Here is a 16,572-nt window from a genome sequence, read left to right on the forward strand (position 1 = left end):
TTCATTCCAATCCCAAAGAAAGGCAATGCCAAAAAATGCTCAAACTACCGCACAATTGCACTCATCTCACACACTAGTAAAGTAATGCTCAAAATTCTCCAAGCCAGGATTCAGCAATACATGAACTGTGAACTTCCAGATATTCAAGCTGGTTTTAGAAAAGGCAGAGGAACCAGAGATCAAATTGCCAACATCCGCTGGATCATGAAAAAAGCAAGAGAGTTCCAGAAAAACATCTGTTTCTGCTTTATTGACTATGCCAAAGCCTTTGACTGTGTGGATCACAATAAACTGTGGAAAATTCTGAACGAGATGGGAATACAAGACCACCTGACCTGCCTCTTGAGAAATCTGTATGCAGGTCAGGAAGCAACAGTTAGAACTGGACATGGAAAAACAGACTGGTTCCAGATAGGAAAAGGAGTACGTCAAGGCTGTATATTGTCACCCTGCTTATTTAACTTCTATGCAGAGTACATCGTGAGAAACGCTGGACTGGAAGAAGCACAAGCTGGAATCAAGATTGCCGGGAGAAACATCAATAACCTCAGATATGCAGATGACACCACCCTTATGGCAGAAAGTGAAGGGGAACTAAAAAGCCTCTTGATGAAAGTGAAAGAAGAGAGTAAAAAAGTTGGCTTAAAGCTCAACATTCAGAAAACAAAGATCATGGCATCTGGTCCCATCACTTCATGGGAAATAGATGGGGAAACAGTGAAAACAGTGTCAGGCTTTATTTTTCTGGGCTCCAAAATCACTCCAGATGGTGATTGCAGCCATGAAATTAAAAGACGCTTACTCCTTGGAAGAAAAGTTATGACCAACATAGATAGCATATTCAAAAGCAGAGACATTACTTTGCCAACAATGGTCCATCTAGTCAAGGCTATGGTTTTTCCAGTAGTCATGTATGGATGTGAGAGTTGGACTGTGAAGAAAGCTGAGCGCTGAAGAATTGATGCTTTTTAACTGTGGTGTTGGAGAAGACTCTTGAGAGTCCCTTGGACTGCAAGGAGATCCAACCAGTCCCTTCTAAGGGAGATCAGTCCTGGGTGTTTTTTGGAAGGAATGACGCTAAAGCTGAAACTCCAATACTTTGGCCACCTCATGCGAAGAGTTGACTCATTGGAAAGGACTCTGATGCTGGGAAGGATTGGGGGCAGGAGGAGAAGGGGACGACAGAGAATGAGATGACTGGATGGCATCACCGACTTGATGGACATGAGTTTGAGTGAGCTCCGGGAGTTGGTGATGGACAGGGAGGCCTGGCGTGCTGCAATTCATGGGGTCGCAAGGAGTCGGACACGACTGAGCGACTGAACTGATCTGAACTGCATTGATGGGACCAGATGCCATGATCTGGTTTTCTGAATGTTGAGCTTTAAGCCAATTTTTTTATGGTTCACAATTCACGTATTGCTGAAGCCTGGCTTGGAGAATTTTGAGCATTACTTTACTAGCGTGTGAGATGAGTGCAATTGTGTGGTAGTTTGAGCATTCTTTGGCATCACCTTTCTTTGGGATTGGAATGAAAACTGACCTTTTCCAGTCCTGTGGCCACTGCTGAGTTTTCCAGATTTGCTGGCGTATTGAGTGCAGCACTTTCACAGCATCATCTTTGAGGATTTGAAACAGCTCAACTGGAATTCCATCACCTCCACTAGCTTTGTTCGTAGTGATGCTTTCTAAGGCCCACTTGACTTCACATTCCAGGATGTCTGGTTCTAGGTGAGTGATCACACATCGTGATTATCTTGGTCATGAAGATCTTTTTTTGTACAGTTCTTCTGTGTATTCTTGCCACCTCTTCTTAATGTCTTCTGCTTCTGTTAGGTCCAGACCATTTTTGTCCTTTATCGAGCCCATCTTTGCATGAAATGTTCCCTTGATATCTCTAATTTTCTTGAAGAGATCTCTAGTCTTTCCCATTCTGTTGTTTTCCTCTATTTATTTGCATTGATCACTGAGGAAGGCTTTCTTATCTCTTCTTGCTATTCTTTGGAACTCTGCATTCAGATGCTTATATCTTTCCTTTCTCCTTTGCTTTTCACTTCTCTTCTTTTCACAGCTATTTGTAAGGTTTCCCCAGACAGCCATTTTGCTTTTTTGCATTTCTTTTCCATGGGGATGGTCTTGATCCCTGTCTCCTGTACAATGTCACAAACCTCAGTCCATAGTTCATCAGGGACTCTATCTATCAGATCTAGTCCCTTAAATCTACTTCTCACTTCCACTGTATACTCATAAGGGATTTGATGTAGGTCATAGCTGAATGGTCTAGTGGTTTTCCCTACTTTCTTCAATTTGAGTCTGAATTTGGCAATAAGGAGTTCATGATCTGAGCCACAGTCAGCTCCTGGTCTTGTTTTTGTTGACTGTATAGCTTCTCCATCTTTGGCTGCAGAGAATATAATCAGTCTGATTTTGGCGTTGACCATCTGGTGATGTCCATGTGTAGAATCTTCTCTTCTTGTTGGAAGAGGGTGTTTGCTATGACCAGTGTGTTCTCTTGGCAAAACTCTATTAGTCTTTGCCCTGCTTCATTCCATATTCCAAGGCCAAATTTGCCTGTTACCCCAGGTGTTTCGACTTCCTACTTTTGCATTCCAGTCCCCCTATAATGAAAAATACATCTTTTTTGGGTGTTAGTTCTAAAAGATCTTGTAGGTCTTCATAAAACTGTTCAACTTCAGCTTCTTCAGCGTTACTGGTGGGGCATAGACGTGAATTACTCTGATATTGAATGGTTTGCCTTGGAAATGAACAGAGATCATTCTGTCGTTTTTGAGATTGCATCCAAGTACTGCATTTTGGACTCTTTTGTTGATCATGATGGCTACTCCATTTCTTCTAAGGGATTATTGTCCAACAGGTCACTGAGGCTCTATTTATCCCCCTGCCAGCTTTCTTTTCTCTCTATACTTTACTTTAGGCAGTTTTTTTATTTCTCTGTCTTGAAGATCACTGACCTTTCAATTGCATTGTTTAATTTGCTGTTAGCCGTAACAGTATTTTTTCCATTTCCTTTTTGTAGTCTCTATTTCTTTCCTCACTTTGTTTATGGTTTTCTTTGTTCTTGAACTTATAATAGATGGTAAAAAAATCTCTTAGCCATTTATTTCATAAATTCTGTCATTTCTGGGTCTATTTTTATTTATTTAAAAGAAACTTTTAAATTTGTATTGGGGTATAGCTGATTAACAAACAATGTTGTGATAGTTTCAGGTGAACTGCAAAGGGACTTAGCCATACAATACTCTATTTTTATTGTCTGATTTTTCTGCTGACTATAGGTCACATTTTCTTTTTTAATTAATTAATTTATTTGGTGCCTGGAAGAAGCAGGTCTAGTAATTTTTTATTAGATGCTAGACATTGTAAATGTTACATTGTTGAGTTTCTGGATTTTATTTCTCTCTTTTAAAGAGTATTGGACTTTGTTTTGGCAGGCAGCTAATGTACTTGACTATCAGCTTGATACTTTTGAAGCATGTATTTAAACTATGTTAGGATAGGTCTAGAGCAATTTTATTCTTAGGTTTATAGAGTCCTACTTCTAAGGCATAGGTTTTTTGAGATCTCTACCGAATGCTCTGAGTATTCAACAAGGTCTGTTCAGTCTGACTGTTGGAACCCAAATTTTCCCATCCCTGTGTAGGTGCCAGTAATTTTTCACTTTGTAATTTTTTAGCAGTTGTTTTTTACCTGGTAGTTGACTTTTGGCCAGTTTCATGTAATCTCCCCTGGCACTTCCATGGATGGGCAGTCTATTTATCAGTCAAAGACTCACAGGGCCACTATGAAAATTTGTGGAGCTCCTTTTTTGCATAGCTCTCTTCTCCCTAGTATGCTCTACAAGATCATATCTCCTCAAACTATCCCAAATCTAATCTCTGTCCCTTCGTCTTAGCAAAACCACTGTACTCTGCTTGGATTTGCTGTCCCTGTAATATTGTTTGGAGAATATCTTTATCAAATAGTTGGGAGAATTGAAGGCTAACATAATTTGTTTTCTTTCCTCTTCTCTCAGGGATTGTGATCTTATGTTGCCTTTGTCCAATATCTGAAAACAGTTGTTTCATCTATTCTGTAGTTTTCTAGTTTTTTTAATTGAATGGCAGGAGAGCTAATCTGTCAGATTACTTTTCCATGTCAGAAATAAACAGAAAATTAAATTTTCCCTCGTTATAGAATTATAGTTGGCTTTTTTTTTTTTTTACTTCAAAGATGTCATTCTTTAAAGACATTGTCTTCTGTCTTGCACTGCTATCTTTGTTTTTCCAAATGTAATGTGTCTTTATCAGGAATGAAAAGTAAGACAACAATAGGATATATTTTACTACTATGTTGCTAATAAAAAAGAGTATAGTGTTCATAAGTATCAGAGAAATGGGTGCATATATACTTCTGGTAGTGCACATTGTCAAAGCTTTCTTGTAGGGACAATTTATCAAAAAGATTAGAGGCCTTTAGCTCCAAATCAGGAAAAACCCAAGTTTCCATCAGCAGATGAATGAATAAAGAAAATGTGGTATATACATATAATATATTGTTAGCCATAAAATGAATGAAATTCTGCTACATACTACAAGATGATTGAACCTTGGAAACATGCAAGTGAAAGAAGTCAGACACAAAAAGGACAAACATTATATAATCCCACTTAAATGAGGTACCTAGAATAGGCAAGTTCATAGAGATGATAGGTAGAGTAGAGATTAATAGGAGCTGGGAGAAGTGGAATGGGGAATTATTGCTTCAATGGGTAGAGAGTTTCTACCTGAGACAATATAGTTCTGGAAGTAGACAGTGGTGATAGTTACACAATGTTGTGAATGTACTTAATGCCATTGCATTTTTACTTAAAAAATGTTTAAACTATGTATATTTTATCACAATTTTTAAAAATGTTAATGAGAGGCCTACAAAAGGGTTTTTGTGTTTTTTTTTGACAAAGCAATTATTCTTGCAAGACAGTATCCTAAGGAAAATACAAGGAAATATGTAAAGATTTAATCACAAGAATGTTTTGTTAAGAGTATTTTTACAGAAACAAAATGAGACAAAATAAAACAAAAGCAAATACAATTTATTATTTTTTGGCAGTGGTACCCGATTTGTGGGATCTTAGTTCCTTGATCAGGGATTGAACTTAGGCCCCAGATGTGAAAGCATGAAGTTCTAACCACTGGATCACCAGGTAATTCCCTAGAATACAATTTTAATATCCTAAAACAAGCCATTGATGAAATATACTATGATGGACAATAAACTGCCATAGATATATTTAAAAAAAGAAGTAAGTTCTTTTTAAGAAGAATACTGAATTACATGGAAAGACTAAGAAGAAATACTATAAAATGTTAGCAGTGGTTATTTCTGGATACTGGGATTATAAATGCAAAATTTTCTTTTATGTACTTTTTCTGTTTTAAATTTATTACAATAAACATGAATTTTAATATACTAAAGAAATGAAGTTTATTTTTAAATGTTTTATCCATCCTTTAGAGATCAGCTGAAAAGCTGTTCACTGTGAACTGTTCTCAGAATCTTCCAACTGAATATGACTCTTTCTTTCTCTAAATTCTATATCCCTGTATATGTCTCTCATGGTACTTATCACATAGGCCATGTATTAAAGTTATTTATTAATATGAATCTGATTTGCCTCTCCTGCTGAGCATATGTGGGACTGACTACGTTATCAGGCACTGCCTAAATCAGGGATATTGACTATTTCCACACCACTTGATTAGCAATCTTTTCTTAAAAAAAGAAAAATTTTTATTTATTTGGATGCACCGGGTCTTGGTGGTTGCACACAGGGCCTTCGATCTTCACCATGGCATGTGCGATCTTTAGTTATGGCATGCAGATTCTTAGTTGCAGCATGTGGGATCTAGTTCCCTGACCAGAGATTGAACTTAGGCCCTCTGCATTGGGAACGTGGAGTCTTAGCCATAGGACTACCAGGGAAGTCCCTTGATTAACAATCTGTATGACTCAGATTAGCACCCTAACAGGAGCTAGTCTGATCTAGACACCAAAACTGATCTAGAGAAAGGACTGGTTCATCCTGAATTCAGGTTATTTCTAAGGTTAATGATATTTGAATGACTTATTTAACTTAGGATTTATAAACAAAAGAAATTATTGGGAAGAATAGCACTATGTAAACTACTTATATATTCATCAAGCAGTTAACATAGACAGACATAGAATTAATTACAAGTGTGTTTTTGTTTAATGCCAATCCTCTGCTTAGAGTTCCTCTTCTTGGATGGTAAGCTTGTTTTAACTGGACTGTTAAAAAACAATATTTTATCTAGCAATAATGTCCCAGATAATAATATACTAAACAGTCAAATACAAACACAAATTCAGTGAATTATAGTTCCTAATGCACAATGTAAGGTATAGAGTTTTCTGTTCCACTTGTTTCTGCCCTTGCTATAAACATTTTTGCACTTTGTACATATTTATTCCTACTAGATTTGGAGCTCCTTATGGCAGTAGATTTGGAGCTCCTCATGGCAGTAGAAATAAGGCTAGTCTTATTCATATCTGAATTCCTGGTTCTTGATACCTAGTATATAATGAAACATAATACAGATGTTTGTTGAACTAAAAACCCTAGTCACTAGCGTTCAGAGTCAGAAGACCTGGGTTCAAATCTCAGTTCCAGTTGCCAAGGGCAAAACACTTAGCTGATCTGAATTTTACTCTCCTCCACTATAAAAATCAGATTTTTTTTTTTTTTTTGGCCAGGCTCAGGCGGTTTCATGAGTTTTATTTATTGGCTAAAAGTGTCAGTTTTGCAATGGAAAAAAACAAATGTCGGACTTTCCTGGTGGCGCCCTGGCTAGTAATCGGCTTGCACATGTTTGATCCCTGGTCTGAGAAGTTCCTACACGCCACAAAGCAATTATGCCCGTGTGCTACATCTCTTGAGCCCTCCCTCTAGAGTCTGGAAGCCACAGCTACTGAAGCTCAAGCACTCTAGAGCCTGCGTTTTACAGCGAGAGAAGCCACCTCAATGAGAAGCCAGAGTACCGCAACCAGAGAGGAGGCGCCCCCTCGCCCCAACCCACAGCAAGAAGAGAAAGCTGGCCGCAGCAGCAAAGATCCAGTGTAACCAAAATCAATCAGTCAATAAAACGACACCAGAACAAACACATCTCCGGTCCTTGTTTCAACCCTGTCATAGCCCAAAGGGCACTGGCCAGTGGAGACCAGGGCCACCCAGAGCCACTGTGGGGGTGGGGCTGTTTCAGAGCACAGAGGGGGCCTTGGGCAGCACTAGCCTCATTCCTTGAACTTCCTGTTCTGGGGGCACACAGGGCTCTGCCGTACCTGCTGTGCTTTGAGCCTCTTGAGGATGTTATGCATGTGGAAGCAGTAGGAGCACTGGCCCCACAGCAGCAGGCAGTCGTCACTCAGCATCTTGATGTCCAGGCAGCTGCCACTGAAGGCCATGGGGAAGATGCTATAGTCCTCATGGGTGGCCACCCAGAGCCAAGTGACCATGCTGTTTCAGCACTTGACCCTCACCTTCATGGCACAGGGAGCCTGCCTTCTGTTGGCATCGCCTAGACTGTAACATTGTTATGAGAATTAAATGAGAGAATGAATATGAAGGTTTTTTAAACAGTCTGTCCCATGATAAATTTGTTATTAATGAAGTCTTAAAGTAGAGAAATGATTGTAAGGTCATGGAATAACCAGGAGAGACCAGATATATGATTCCAAAGGCCTCCACAAGATGGTATTAATTCTCTTGGTATGTTTCCCATGGGCGGGATCTTACAAATACCTGCAAGTTCAAACATCTGGTTTTGTCAGTGCAGAGAGGAAATTTTGGGGTCAGACTCATATTAGTCAAGCTCACAAGACCTGTAAAAACCAGAACATATAAACTACAGTGTCAGTTCACCAATTTACACCAATTCCATCTGCCATGAGAAACAGAAGGTTTAAGTCAGCACAATCAGCACTTCCCACAAACGTTGCTCCTAATTTGGTCCACCAAATTATATTCAGAAGGTCACTTGGTGAACATGCATGTTTCCCATGACTGCTGTAACAAATTACCACAGACATGGTGACTAAAAACAGCAAAAACTTATTCTGTCACAGTTCTGGATCTCTGAAGTCCAGGATCAGCATCACTGGATCAAAATCAAGGTACACCAAAGCAGCACTCCCCTCAAGGCTGGAAGGGAGAACCTAGTCCTGGCCTTTCCCAGGTTCTGGTGGGTGCCAGCATTCCTTAGCTTGTGACAGCATCACTCCAATATCTGCCTCCAACTTCACACTGTCTTCTCTTTGTATGTGAAATTTGCCTTTCGCTCTGTTTTGTAAGGATTCTTTTGGTTACATTTAGTGCCCACTCAGATAATCCAGGGCTTCCCTGGTGGCTCAGAGGAAGATCCCCTGGGGAAGGAAATGACAACCCACTCCAGTATTCTTGCCTGGAAAATCCCGTGGACAGAGGAGCCTGGTGGGCTATACTCCACATGGTAGCAGAGTTGGACACGACTGATCGACTTCACTTTTCACAGATAATCCGAAATAATCGCCTCATCTCAAAATCCTTAATCACAGCTGCCAAGCCCTCCCTCACTTGTTTTTTTTTTTTTTTTTTTGCCATGTAAGGTAATATTCATAGGTTCCAGGGATTCAGAGATGGAAATCTTTTCTGGGGATACACATTTTTCAGCCTATCACATGTTGGAAATTGAGATCTGAAAAGTAAATTATACTACTAGAAACACTGAAGACACCAGACTGCACTGTGTGATACATTTACTTTCACAGCAGGAAGAGCCTTGTCAAATGGCCTGAGTACTCAAATCCATTGCCAAGATTCACTTTCTCAACACAGGGCTTGGATGGCCATTGCCAATGTTTGCTTCTGTGATTGCTTTTTAATGCCTCCATGACTAGCAAAACTCTTTTTGATTGGCCTGATTTTTCTTTCCTCTTTTTCCTTCCTTCCTTTCTTTCCTTTTGCATTTTTTTCTTTCTTTTGTCTAGACTTGGAACTATTTTATTTCTGAAATTGGTGCCTTTGCCTAGCTCTGTTATGATCCACTACTTGTTAATGTTTATAGCTTAATTCTTTTTCCCCTACACTATGCAGCTTATGGGATCTTAGTTCCCAGACCAGAGATTGAACCCAGGCTGTGGCAGTGAAGACCTGGAATTCTAACCTCTAGACCACCAGGGAAATCCCCTAATTCGTTTTTTTTTTTTTAAGTGGAAGTATAATTGACCTACAGCACTATGTTAGTTCCAGTTGCACAAAATAGTTATTCTGTAATTCTATATGTTACAAAATGATCACCACTGTAGCTTAATTCTTTTTTTTTTAAAAAAAGCCTAGAAACTATAAAAAAGAGCCAAATGAAAATTCTAGAAATGAAAAATAGAGTATCTGAAAATTTAAAAGTATTGAATGATCTTAGCGGTACTTTAGAGATAGGAAAAAGTTGGTGAACTTGAAGATACATTAATAGAAATGACTCAGTTTGAAGACTATAGAGAAAAAGAAAAGGTTGAAAAATGTGAACAGAACTTCAGAAACTTATAATACCAGAAATCTAATATACATATATGTAATTGGAGTCACAGAAGGAGAGGAAAGACAGAATGGAGTGAAAAACTCGCTGGAGAAATAATGGTTGAACACTTTCCAAATTCGGTGAAAGACATACATTTTCAGATCAAAAGTGCTCCACAACTGTTATAGGAAATGTAAATTGGTACAGCCAATGTGGAAAAACATTATGGAGATTCCACAAAAACTAAAAATAGAACTATAATATGAGCCAGAAATTCCACTCTTGAGTATATATCCAAAAAAATATGTGTACCCCAATGTTCATAGCAGTACTATTTACCATAGTCACGGTGTAGAAGCAACTTAAGGGTTGATTAACAGATGAACAGATAAAAAAGATGTGAGATACACACACGATTGAATACTACTCAGCCATAAAAAAGAAAATTGCCATTCACAACAACATAGGTTGACTTGGAGGGCATTATACTAAGTGAAATAAATCAGACCAAGAAAGAAATAGTTTGATATCGCTTACATATGGAATCTAAAAAAAGCAAAGCCGATGGATATAGCAAAGAAGAAACAGACTCACAGATATTGAGAACAAACCAGTGGTTACAAGAGGGGAGAGGAAAGAACGGGGACAAGATCGGGATAGGTGATTAAGAGGCACAAATTACTTTATATAAAATAAATAAGCTATAAGGATATATAGTATAGCACAGAGATATAACCAATATTTAATAATAACTATAAATAGAATTTAAGCTTTAAAAATTGTGAATCAGTGGGAGGTGGGAGGGGGGTTCAGGATTGGGAACTCATGTACACCCATGGCTGATTCATGTCAATGTATGGCAAAACCAATACAGTATTGTAAAGCAAAATAAAGTAAAAATAAAAATTAAAAAAAAATTGTGAATCATTATGTTATACACATGAAATATATGATACTATAAATCATCTATATTTCAATAAAAATAGATAAAGTTAAGTAAAAAAATTAATAAAGAAGCTCAACACACCACATTTAAGCACATCACAGTCACACTGTTAAAAACCAAAAAATCAAAGCCAATCTTGAAAGTAGTTTGAGAAAAATGACATGTTACCATACAGGGATCAGTGGTTTGAATTACCATGGATTTCTCATCAGAAACTATGGAGAGTAGAAGACAGTTTTAAGTACTCAAAACAAAAAAAACCTATCAACATATAATTCTATATTTAGTTTTACATAGCATAAACGTAGTTGCTGGAAGCCACCCATCTGACCCCGTGGAAGGGGGACAGAGAAGGAGTAATCATTGTGAGATGGACAAGTACCTGAGGAAGTAAATACCGCAGTTACCTACATACACTTCTACCCTCTACACATTTATTTTCATGCTCTATCTAGGGAATTTTGGCAGAAGTTTAGAGTCAGTAAGCAAAGTAATGTATGAGAGATGAATGCTCATTCGTTGTGTTTGTCTAGTCAGAAAAGCCGCTTTCAATTTGCTGTCAATACATAAACTTAATCCAAGCTGGGTTTGGTTTCGTGTGCTCTTTCAGCTCCCTACCCTAATTGCCCTTTCCTGTTGCTTCTCTTTTACATTCTTTCGGCCACTGCTCACCACCACCATTGGCCTCATAGCAAAGGGATTACATCTTGCCAACCAGTTCTTTCTGAACTTACTGATCACCATAGCTACTCTGATCAGTTTCCAGCCATGCTTTGTGCCCAGTGATCTTTTTGGTTTTCAAAGATCTCTCTACTCTTTCCTCTCAGTATGCTTCTATCCCATCAATATTTGGCTTCCTTCTTGCAAGTAGGCAGATAATTACGTAACATTTCAATTTATTTTTTACAATACATTCTTGTAATAACACATCCACACACACTAAGGTCTTACAAAAACGGGCAACAATGACATTGAAACATGTATACTATCATGTAAGAAACGAATCACCAGTCTATGTTCGATACAGGATGCTTGGGGCTGGTGCATGGGGATGATCCAGAGAGGTGATATGGGGTAGGAGGTGGGAGGGGGGTTCAGGATTGGGAACTCATGTACACCCGTGGCGGATTTATGTCAATGTATGGCAAAACCAATACAGTATTGTAAAGTAAAATAAAGCAAAAAAAAAAAAAAAAAAAAAAAAAAAGGGCAACAGGCAAGCATACATACTTAGTAATAGCTTCTAGATAAAAAAAATCTGAGAATACAGTCTTCCTTAGGATCAGTGGTCTTCTTCCTCTGCTATTTCTTTTCCCCCTATTTCTCTTTTCCAAAACTTCTTTCACAGCTGAGGGGCAGTGCTCACTATGCCAAAGTGGCTGGCAGCTCCAACTCAGATGGGAATTGTGTCTCTGTCTCTTTAAAATCCTCTAGCTCTTTCTTCCTCACTCTGCGCAGGATAAACTTGTACCGTGTTGGTGCTTACCCCATTGTCAAATTAATGAATGCACTAAAAAGCAAAAGCAAAATTACGCTGGTGCTGGTGGGGGACTTCCCTGGTGGTCCAGCGGCTGAGACTCTGCACTCTCGATGCAGGGGCCCCAGGTTAGATTCCTAGTCAGGGAACTAGATCCCACATGCCTCAGCTAATAAACAAATATAAATAAAACCACAGTGGTGAACACCCACTATCCTTAAGCAAGGGGCAAAAAAGGGGATGCAGAGGAGAACTCTCTTCCTACATAGCCCCTCCCTGAGGTCAAGTGCAGCCTTTTCACCGCAATAGCCTTCTCCTCAGCAGTTGCTGACCTGACAGAAAACAGAAGCTTGGATCTTTTCCATGGTCTCCCTCCCTCTTCGAAAGGGGAACTCAGTGCTGAACTCCTTCCCTGGCTAACCCCCTATCGAACACTTTGCCAACACCAAAGGGAGCCAAACATGGAATTTCTAGGCCCATGACAGTCCCCAAACATGAAGTCAGATCTGTTTCCTGTGGTCACAGAGTGAGAACAGGAGGTGAAAGTGCTCCCCAACATCCCACTTCATTTGGAAAAACTGAAAACAAAAAAAATTGAGTTTTGTTAAGAAAAAGGCTGCTGTTTATTAAGAAAAAGGCTCATGTTCCCAGAAGGAGCAAACATCATTTCTCTGTCATTCCAGATGCTGAAAGAACACTTAAACTCATTCCTCTCCTCCCCTCCTGTTCCAGACACTAGAATTTACCCCTTCATGCATCCCTTCAGTTTTGTGCTGGGACCACCAGCCGGACCAGCAGAAGTCTCCAGCATCTCCAGGGGAGTCCCGTGGGATAATACCTTTGTCTGAATTGGAGAAGGGGAGAAGATCTTGAACTCCCCAACATTTGACAGGAACTGAAGAACTGAGGGGTTTGGGTCTGATGTCCTGTCAAATGAGGCAGTTCAAGCTAATGTCTGTGGGGCTGTTCGAGAAGCAGCAGGAGGGAATGCCAAAAAGTGTTTGTAATGGAGGTTGAGGAATTTGGGGGCATCCTGGGAACAGAATACACCGGCCAGGCCAGAGCCATCCCCAAGCGCCTCCTACTTCCCAGTTACTAAACAGATCCAGCTGTGCACAATCCTGGCAAATCGTTTCCCATCTGGCTTCTAGGAACTCATGACTAATTAAAGGAGTGTGTGTGGGGAAGGGTAAGGGGGTGTACTCTTAAAAACAGAGGTTTCCAAGGTAACGGCCTGGGGAGAAATCAATCCCATTTAGCCAGGGAAACTTCCCTCTTTCCTGACTCCCTCAGGTCTCCAAGGAGAAAACAGGCCAGAAGCTAACACTGTTTTCTCCACATTTCTCGAGATCAAGAGCAGTGTATAGGCCAGTCCTAACTTGGTTACAGCCTACGTTTTTCTCACTTCCAGTTTTAGACCCCGGACTTGCCCTTTATATACTAACTAGGATGTCCAGCCTGCAGGGAAGGATATTGTCAAAGAGAGGTGGGGATGTTTTGGGAAACTGGCTTCTCCTGGGCTTAGAGATCTCTAACAACCTTTGCCCTCCACCGACAGCCCCCTAGACCCTGAACATTAGAGAATACTCTCAGAGTCTTAACCTACTTCCTGCTCCTACTGTTTAAAATATTTTAATTTAAACAATATTTCTATACAAACTCTTCTGCCACAGTCTTTCAGCAGAGAGGGAAACCAGTTTGCAGGATGGGATCAAGTCAGCCAATGAACCAGGAGTTCTCTCAGACTCAAGTTCTCTTTTTGGGTCAGGCAGACCGCATGTCCTAACCCATCACACACATTCCCACATGTCCCCCAGTGAGTGATGACAAATTCAGAGGGAAAAAGAGCTGAGTCAGCATGGCTTAGAGGTGGGGACTGGCGGCAGGGAGGTCTTGATACCATTATGGGAACAGTTAGTCATGCAGTCCTGCATACACATCCAGTCCACAGCTCCTGGCTCTGGGGGGTTTGTTTGGGTGCCTGTGGAAACTCTTGAGAGACTGCAAAGATCATGGCTTGAGCCTGAGGTTCTGTTGCTTCCAAGCTGTGTGACCTGAAATGACCTGTTAGAGACTCAGTTCCCTTTTCTGTGAATCTCTTGTACTTGTGCTCAGTTGTGTCCAACCCTTTGCCACCTCATGGATGGTAGCCAACCAGGGTCATCTGTCCATGGAATTCTCCAGGCAAGAATACCAGAGCCAGTTGCCATTTCCTCCTCCAGGGGATCTTCCTGACCCAGGGATCAAACCCATGCTTCCTGTGTCTCTTGCACTACAAGAAGATTCTTTACCACTGAGCCATGTGGAAGCCCTCCCTTTTCTGTAGAAAATGATAATGCCAGCCCACAGGGATGTTGTCAAGATTTAAATGAGGTATACTATTTGGCAGCTTTTACAGTTTCCCTCTCTGTTCTCTCTCTGGCTCCTTAATGTCTAGAATGTGACTCCATCCCCCAGGGACTTCCAGGGCCAGAGTGAGTGTCCACACTTTACCTTGTATAATAGCCACCGTATCTCTTGGGCATCCCTGGATGGCTCAGTGGTAAAATATCTGCCTGCCAATGCAGGAGACGCAGGAGATAAAGGTTCAGTTCCTGAATTGGGAAGATTCTCTGGAGAAGGAAATTGCAACCCACTCCAGTATTCCTGCCTGGGAAATCCCACAAAGGACCTGGCAGGCTATAAGCCTTAGCGTCGCAAAAGAGTCGGACACGACTTTGTGACTAAACAGCATCAACAACTATCTCTCTCACTAACACGTTAACAGACACTCTTAAACATTCTTCCCCAACTCCCGCTTTTTTTTTTTTTCCTCTATGAAGTGTCTAAAGGGAGGCAGTAATCTGCCATCACATTCTTTTTACTTTACTCCTTTCCCTTTCTCCACAGCCTGCAAAGCTCCTGTCCCTCCCCTACTAACTTCAGTACTTGCTGTCACTTTCTCTTCCATTCCACCCACCCAGGGCCTGAGGCTGGGTGGACAAAGCTGGAGCTGAGTTCAGAGCTACAGACAGGTTCAAGTAACTGCATCAAAATGTTGCTAGTGGTTCTCTTTTGGGTTTTACTGGTGGTTTTCATTCTCTTCCTTGCTCATTTTGGTATTTTCCAAATTTACTGTAACGAGCAATGGATAACTTATTCAGAAAAAAAAATAGAGAAGACTTTAATCAGAAAAAATATATAATTTTCAATTGGCCCATCCTATTCTCAAAAGAAGAGGGATTGAGCAGTGATAGAAAGAGGGAGAGAAGGGCAGAGCTGAGAAAAGCCCTGCAGGGGGCTGGTTCCCAAGCTCTCTCATTTCCAGGGGGCATTAGCCTTGATCACAGCCTCACTCATGGCTTTTGTCACTCATCAGTTGGTGGCTCTGTCCTTGCTTGCCTGACCAGTCATTTGAGACTTAGTCACTTGACTGTGAGCCAGTTGAGTGCTGAGTGGGTCAAGAAGACCAGCATCATTGAGGGCAACAATGAATCAGGAGGATCCCCCACCTCCCTCCTGGGGTGTGAAGGGTTCTCCAGTCACCTGCCAGTCTTTCAGCCTGGGGTGTGGGGAAGGGCTCAGAACTGGCATCCCACTGAGAACATGAGTTCAATAACCCTTTCCCTCATTTCTATCCCTACTGCCTTATGCATGTGAATGGCATAGAAATGTGTGATGCACAAATGATGGTGGAAACTGCAGTGGCTCCTAACCACTCACAGAAAAAAGCTCTAAGAGTCAGCATGGTGAATGGAAAGAGCATAGGTTACGAGTTGGCAGAAGGAGTTGAACATATGCCAGGCCAGTTAGGAGCTCCATGTTCTTAGTCATTTCCTTCTTTGGCTCTCCATTTCCTCTCTTAAAAAATGGCCAGACATATACACTGAGGAAACCAGAATTGAAAGAGACACCTGTACCCCAATGTTCATCACAACACAGTTTACAATAGCCAGGACATGGAAGCTACCTAGATGTCCATCGGTAGATGAATGGATAAGAAAGCTGTGGTACATATACACAATGGAATATTACTCAGCTATTAAAAAAATGCATTTGAATCGGTTCTAACGAGGTGGATGAAACTGGACCCTATTATACAGAGCAAAGTAAGTCAGAAAGAAAACACCAATACAGTATATTAATGCATATATTTGGAATTTAGAAAGATGGTAATGATGACCCTATATGCGAGACAGCCAAAAAGACACAGATGTAAAGAACAGACTTTTGGACTCTGCGGGAGAAGGCAAGGGTGGGATGATTTGAGAGAATAGCACTGAAACATCTATATTATCACATGTGAAATAGATCATCAGGCCAGGGTTGATGCATGAAACAGGGTGCTCAGGGTTGGTGCACTGCAATGACCCTGAGGGATGGGATGGGTAGCAAGGTGGGAGGAGGGTTCAGGATGGGGAACACATGTACACCCATGGCTGATTCATGTCAATGTATGGCAAAAATCACTACAATACTGAAAAAAAAAAAAAAAGCCATGGGAAAGACAAAAAAAAAAAAAAAATGGCCAGAATAATTATTCCCTCATAGGAGGACAGAGAGAATTAAATGGAATAAAATAGAAATGGAAACGTCCCCTG

The sequence above is a fragment of the Budorcas taxicolor genome, chromosome 5 (assembly GCF_023091745.1).
Source record: "Budorcas taxicolor isolate Tak-1 chromosome 5, Takin1.1, whole genome shotgun sequence".
NCBI classification, from domain to species: domain Eukaryota; kingdom Metazoa; phylum Chordata; class Mammalia; order Artiodactyla; family Bovidae; genus Budorcas; species Budorcas taxicolor.